General features: G+C 39.4%; 1 pseudogene; it reads left to right on the plus strand.

Annotated features, from left to right (window-relative positions):
- Positions 1-407: 407 nt before the first annotated feature.
- LOC149219816 (ornithine decarboxylase pseudogene) lies at positions 408-1,733 on the plus strand (annotated as a pseudogene).
- Positions 1,734-6,382: the final 4,649 nt, after the last annotated feature.

The raw sequence follows: 6,382 nt of genomic DNA on the forward strand, positions 1-6,382 counted from the left end.
CCACGCGCAAGCTAAGGAGGAGGAGCGAGCTACAACTTCAGCAACATCCTGCAGACTTCAATGCTATAACGTTCGGCTCTGAGCTGAATTAGCTGACTGCAGACCGCATGCATGCCCACACGGAGTTCACACCAAGGGAATATTGGTTGCCATTGTATAGGGCCCATCATTATCGAGATAGAGATGGATCAGTGCAAAGTCGTATTAGCATAGCTGTGATGATGATAAAAGACAAAGCCGAAGATTAACCATTTGAATATTGAGATCATTGTCACCCTGACGAAGAGTGCAATTCCACACTATCAATAGAGATGAAGGCAACGCCTAATGTGTGGCTTTAAGCACTATAATCCTTTCATCTCTTTGCATTTTAATTTTCTTTTTCTGTTCTGTTTGTGGCTGTGGACATGGCCAGCGAGCAGCTTATGGTGACACTGTCAAGTTTAAATAAACCTACCGACTCGGGCGTAAACGAGTGGAAGAGCTCGTGGTCGGCGCTAGAGAGGGTGGTAGCATGCCCTGAACTGAAGTGTCGAAAGGTGACGGCCCTGCGGTCAAGGTCGCAGGAAGCTGTGAAGGAGATGGTGCAGTCCATTATCGACAATGACGATGTGAACGACCCGTTTTACGTCCTTGACCTCGGAGTGGTGGTTGATTTGTGGCACAAATGGCAGGAGGCCCTCCCCACTGTCTGCCCCTTTTACGCTGTCAAGTGTAACCCAGAGCCGGCGTTATTGTCGGCCCTGGCCACGCTTGGGTCTGGATTTGACTGCGCCAGCCGGGTGGAGATCGAAGCCATCCTGAAGCTCGGCGTCTCGCCCGATCGAATCGTCTACGCAAATCCATGCAAGGCAGAGACACACCTCAAATACGCGGCGAGCGTCGGCGTGAATCTAACAACGTTCGATTCCATTCAAGAAGTTGAGAAAATCAAGAAGTTCCACCCGCGGTGCGCGTTGTTGCTGAGGGTGAAGGTACCCAACGAGGAGGCGGGAGGTGCGCGGATCCCGTTGGGTCGCAAGTACGGAGCCCTGCCGGACGAAGTCGACCCGTTGCTGCAGGCAGCACAGGGGTCCGGCCTCACCGTGCGGGGCGTCTCGTTTCACGTCGGAAGTGGTGTCTCGCGCTCTGGCGTCTACCACGGTGCTGTTGCGGCTGCTCGCGGCGTTTTCGATTCGGCTTCTCGACTCGGGTTGCCCAAATTTGGTATTCTTAACATCGGCGGCGGTTTCACCGCAGGAAAGCTATTTGCAGAGGTCGCGGCTACTGTCCAATCCGCCTTAAAAACATACTTCCCCGATGCAACAGCGATTTCCATTATGGCTGAACCCGGTCGATATTTCGCCGAGACCTCATTCTGGCTGGCCTCCTGTGTAATCGGAAAACGGGTAAGAGGAGAAGTGAGGGAGTATTGGATTAACGATGGCATCCATGGCTCCATGAGTTGTCTTCTCCACGATAACAATGTCATCACTGCGCTGCCTCTGGCCTGCAAATCCAGCCGATCGAACACTTCCTGCAACGGGCTGCCCAGATATCCATCAACCGTTTTTGGACCCACCTGCGACGCTTTCGACACCGTGCTCACCGATTACTTGTTGCCGGAGCTGGGCGTGGGTGACTGGCTTGTTTTTCCCAACATGGGCGCTTACGCTACTGCCACCGGGTCTAATTTTAATGGCTTCTCCATTTCTGCCATTCCAACCTACTGTGCTGCCTCCATGCCTCCCTAGACATCCCAAATCAAACGATCTACTGAGATCTTTATGATTGAGCTTAATTATAGAAAGTAAATCCAATAGGATATTATATCGCCAATCCCGATCTCATCAATCGAAAAGCTTATTCACGTCCTTACAGACAGTAATCTACCAGAAGATGGACATTCTTATTATCAGAAATCACATGTATAGCTGAAATTTCCACCACTATTCGAGAAATGAGATAATCGTGCTGTAAATGTTGCTTTTTCACTCTTTTTCTATTTATTATGTTCGACTTTGATTAATGGAATTGGTCAAATAAAAATGAAAGACAGGAAGTGCATCTACAGAGAAAAAAACGCAAGAAAAATAATTCTAAGTAAAATAAAGAATCTTTTTTACCATTTTTTTTAAATAGAAAAATTATCTTTTTATTACCAAAGTTGCTACAGAAGGGCTGGCCATTCGCAACACGTTCCTTCCATTTACGTTACATGACAGTGGCTCTGGATTTTTAGATTTTACCACTCCAGGTAATAATCTCGAACTTTTTATTTCACCGTGTACATGTATTCATGTATCCATGTGCGATGACTTTTATAGACTTTCCATGTCCGATGCAGCTATTTTCACCAAGATGCTTCTTGGACGATAGTCGAGATGAGAAGATGGTGTAAATATGTTATTTTCTTCTGTATTTGCCGGAGATCAGTTTGGTATTGTATTTGCTGTCATCACTGCGCTGCCTCTGGCCTGCAAATCCAGGCGATCCAATACTTCCTGCAACGGGCTGCCCAGATATCCATCTACCGTTTTTGGACCCACCTGCGACGCTTTCAACACCGTGCTCACCGGTTTCTTGTTGCGGGAGCTGGGCGTGGCTGACTGACTTGTTTTTTACGCTGCTTCCGCCGGGTCTAATTTTAATGGCTTCTCCATTTCTGCCATTCCCACCTACTGCGCTGCCTCCGTGCCTCCCTAGACATCCCAAATCAAACGATCTACTGAGATCTTTATGATTGAGCTTAATTATAGAAAGTAAATCCAATAGGATATTATATCGCCAATCTCGATCTCATCAATTGTAAAGCTTATTCACGGCCTTATAGACAATAAGCTACCAGAAGATGGACATTCGTATTATCAGAAATCACATGCATATAGCTGAAATGCGTTACAGTACAGTACGTTAAATAAGATTTCCACCACTATTCGAGAAATGAGATAATCGTGCTGTAAATGTTCTTTTTTCACTCTTTTTCTATTTATTATGTCCGACTTTGATTAATGGAATTGGTAAGATAAAAATGAAAGGCAGGAAGTCCATCTAAAGAGAAAAACATGCAAGAAAAATAATTCAAAGCAAAATATTTTTTTTTCATTAATTATTTTTTTAGCAGAAAAATGTATGATTTTTATGCCAATTTAATCATTTTCTTAATTAATTTTTTTGATGGGATGGCTCCTAGTCGTCACTAAATCAATGATGAAATTCGCAACAGTAACTTTCTTGCATGTCTAGATCACATGTTTAAACCATACTTAAATTAATTTTTTACCAAGCATGATTAAAATTCACTGTGCCTCTTGTTGATAACCATGTATGTAGAATTCAGAAGAAATGAAATAAATAAATTAGTGTCAAACACCTGTCTTTGAAAGTGCCTTTGAAAGTGGTCTCTTTGCATTCGGAAATGTATGAATGTTCAAAATTTGAGTAATAAGGACACATTTTCATCCATTACAATGACGGTTGAAGCATTTATGCCCGACAATCATCAATAACCACGACAATGAGGTATGTAGGCATCGATCGATGAAATATTTCTTTAATTCAGTTAAGTATAGTCGAAATATGAAATGTTCTGCCTATTTGTATTCTCCTCCACCAGGGGTTTTGAGTTTTTAGTTACATTACAAAAGTTCGAACCTCATAGTAGGGCGCGATAGTACTCATAGCTTAGAGAGGGTCAGGCTTTATCCACTATGGTGTGTTTCTCATGTGTAAATGTTTTAATTTTTAATTTAATTCGGCAAATCACATTGATTTTTAATTAATTCTGGAAATCCCATAAATTAACGGCTTTTCCTCGATCCGACTTGCGTCCTACTCAAGAATGGCGAGGAGGAGGAAATTGGACTTCAGTGCCTCAGGTTTGTTTCCTGAATCCCTCTTCATATCTTTAGGTTTTGTTGATCTCTTGTTTTGAATATAGACAATATTGATCCATATTGATATACGTTGTATGTTATGCAGGAGAAAAACCTTGAGATCAAGGAAGTTATCAAGGTTTTAAGTGCCGAAGAAACCATGAAATCCTGCAATCAACCCCATGTAACCCGAGGCTGCTTTAGAGAGATAATATACCAAATTGTGGACAACAGGGAAACAACTTCTTCAAAGGAAAGAAACCAATGGATAGCATGGAGTCAACTTCTGCAGGTTGCGACTACAGAATTGGGAAGATTATAGTCGTAACGACCCCTTCTATATGGAAAAGGAGCATAGTGCTGAAACAGTCTTGTTTGTGGAAGGGATAGGATAGCATAGATTTAAGGGTTTTACTGATTTCTCTATTTATTCAAACCTCTTTAAGGGTTTTCAATTATTGTAGCTAAATAAGTAATAGTTGATTGTAACAGGCTTTAAAATTTTATTCCAGATCTGTAACAGCTCCTTTGTTATCTTTTTTCTCAAGATTTCAAAACCAGATATATTAATGTTCAATACTTTGGATTTCTATGATTATGTTTTGCCTTGATATATTTTTTTAACTTTCAAAACTAGATGGTAAGTTCAATACTTGTAAATTTCTATCATTAAGTTAAGTACAGTCGAAATATGAAACGTTCTACCTATTCGTATTCTCCTCCACCAAGGGTTTTGAGTTTTTAGTTACATTACAAAAGTTTGAACCTCATAGTAGGGCACGATAGTACTTGTAGCTTAGAGAGGGTCGAGCTTTATCCACTATGGTGTGTTACTCATGTGTAAATGTTTTAATTTTTAACTTAATTCGGCAAATCACATTGATTTTTAATTAATTCTGGAAATCCCATAAATTAATGGCTTTTCCTCGATCCGACTTGTGTCCTGCTCAAGAATGGTGAGGAGGAGGAAATTGGACTTCAGTGCCTCTGGTTTGTTTCCTGAATCCCTCTTCATATCTTTAGGTTTTGTTGATCTCTTGTTTTCAATATAGACAAATTGATCCATATTGATATACGTTATATGTTAAGAAAGAGGAAAACCTTGAGATCGGGGAAGTTATTAGGATTTTATTTGCCGAAGAAACCCTGAAATCCTGCAATCAACCCCATGTAACTTGAGGCTGCTTTAGAGAGATAATATAGGGAAACAACTTCTTCGAAGGAAAGAAACCAGTGGATAGCATGGAGTCAACTTCTGTAGGTTGTGACTGCAGAATTGGGAGGATTATAGTCGTAACGACCCCTTCTATATGGAAAAGGAGCATAGTGTTGAAATAGTCTTGTCTGTGGAAGGGATAGGATAGCATAGATTTAAGGGTTTTACTGATTTCTCTATTTATTCAAACCTCTTTAAGGGTTTTCAATTATTGTAGCTAAATAAGTAATATTTGACTGTAACAGGCTTTAAAATTTTATTCTAGATCTGTCATATCTCCTTTATTATCTTTTTTCTCAAGATTTCAAAAGAAGATATATTAATGTTCAATAATTTGGATTTCTATGATTATGTTGCGCCTTGATATATTTTTTTAACTTTCAAAACTAGATGGTAGGTTCAATACTTGTAAATTTCTATCATTAATTTTTGCATTATCACATTGTAAAATGATATAGAGCGAGCGAGCAAGCAAATGTACATTGCATACCTATAAATTTTTCCAATTCTCAAGTGTAATATGCAGTGCATTCCTTTAAATTTTTACTATATATTTTATAATTGTGTTTTCTTTGATTCACGTGTTGTTTCCAAACAAAAGGAAAATACTCTTAATCATTTAGTACCTGGTGTTCTTGAAATGAAAATTCGATGTTATGATATTCTTGATATAGTATTGAAACCATCAACGGAAGTAGATTTTGTAATGGGGTAATCAAGCCCAAAAGTAATATTGTTTATATTATTATCAATGCATTTCAATGTGTTAGTAATTTTATTGCTTTTGTTTTGTTTGAGGTGAAAGTGAATAACTAATTTAATTTAATATAAATGAATTTTATTAATTTAAAAAAATAAGTTTAGAAAAGAACTTGTATCTAAGGCTGAAATGCCTTAGCCTGTATTCAATATTGTATAATGTATAGATTATGTGTTCTGTGAGTTCCGTGTGCCTGTGTTTATGATTTTGTTTAGTTATGCTGTATATATGTGTGAATGACTTAAATTCCATTTGTAGGTAATGTTGATCAACCATTGATCACTTAAGGATCGATGGCGGTCCATTGATAAATGAGTTAATTGTGTGTTGTGTGTCTAAAGCAGAGTATGGCACAAACTGTGGATTTAACGCAGAAATCCATCAATTGAAAGATATTAAGTCCAAGAGGAGGTTGGTGGAACGATACACAAGAATTGTTGGGTCAATATGATCAATGATCCAAATGATGCCGCTGAGGGACAAAGCTTTATCGCATCGAGAAAACCATTATAATGATATTGGAACCGACCTTTTCAATATAGTGATAGCGAT

This window comes from Pinus tabuliformis, chromosome Q (genome assembly GCF_031772625.1).
Source record: "Pinus tabuliformis cultivar Carrire ecotype Pingquan chromosome Q, CPIR1, whole genome shotgun sequence".
In the NCBI taxonomy this organism is placed as follows: domain Eukaryota; kingdom Viridiplantae; phylum Streptophyta; class Pinopsida; order Pinales; family Pinaceae; genus Pinus; species Pinus tabuliformis.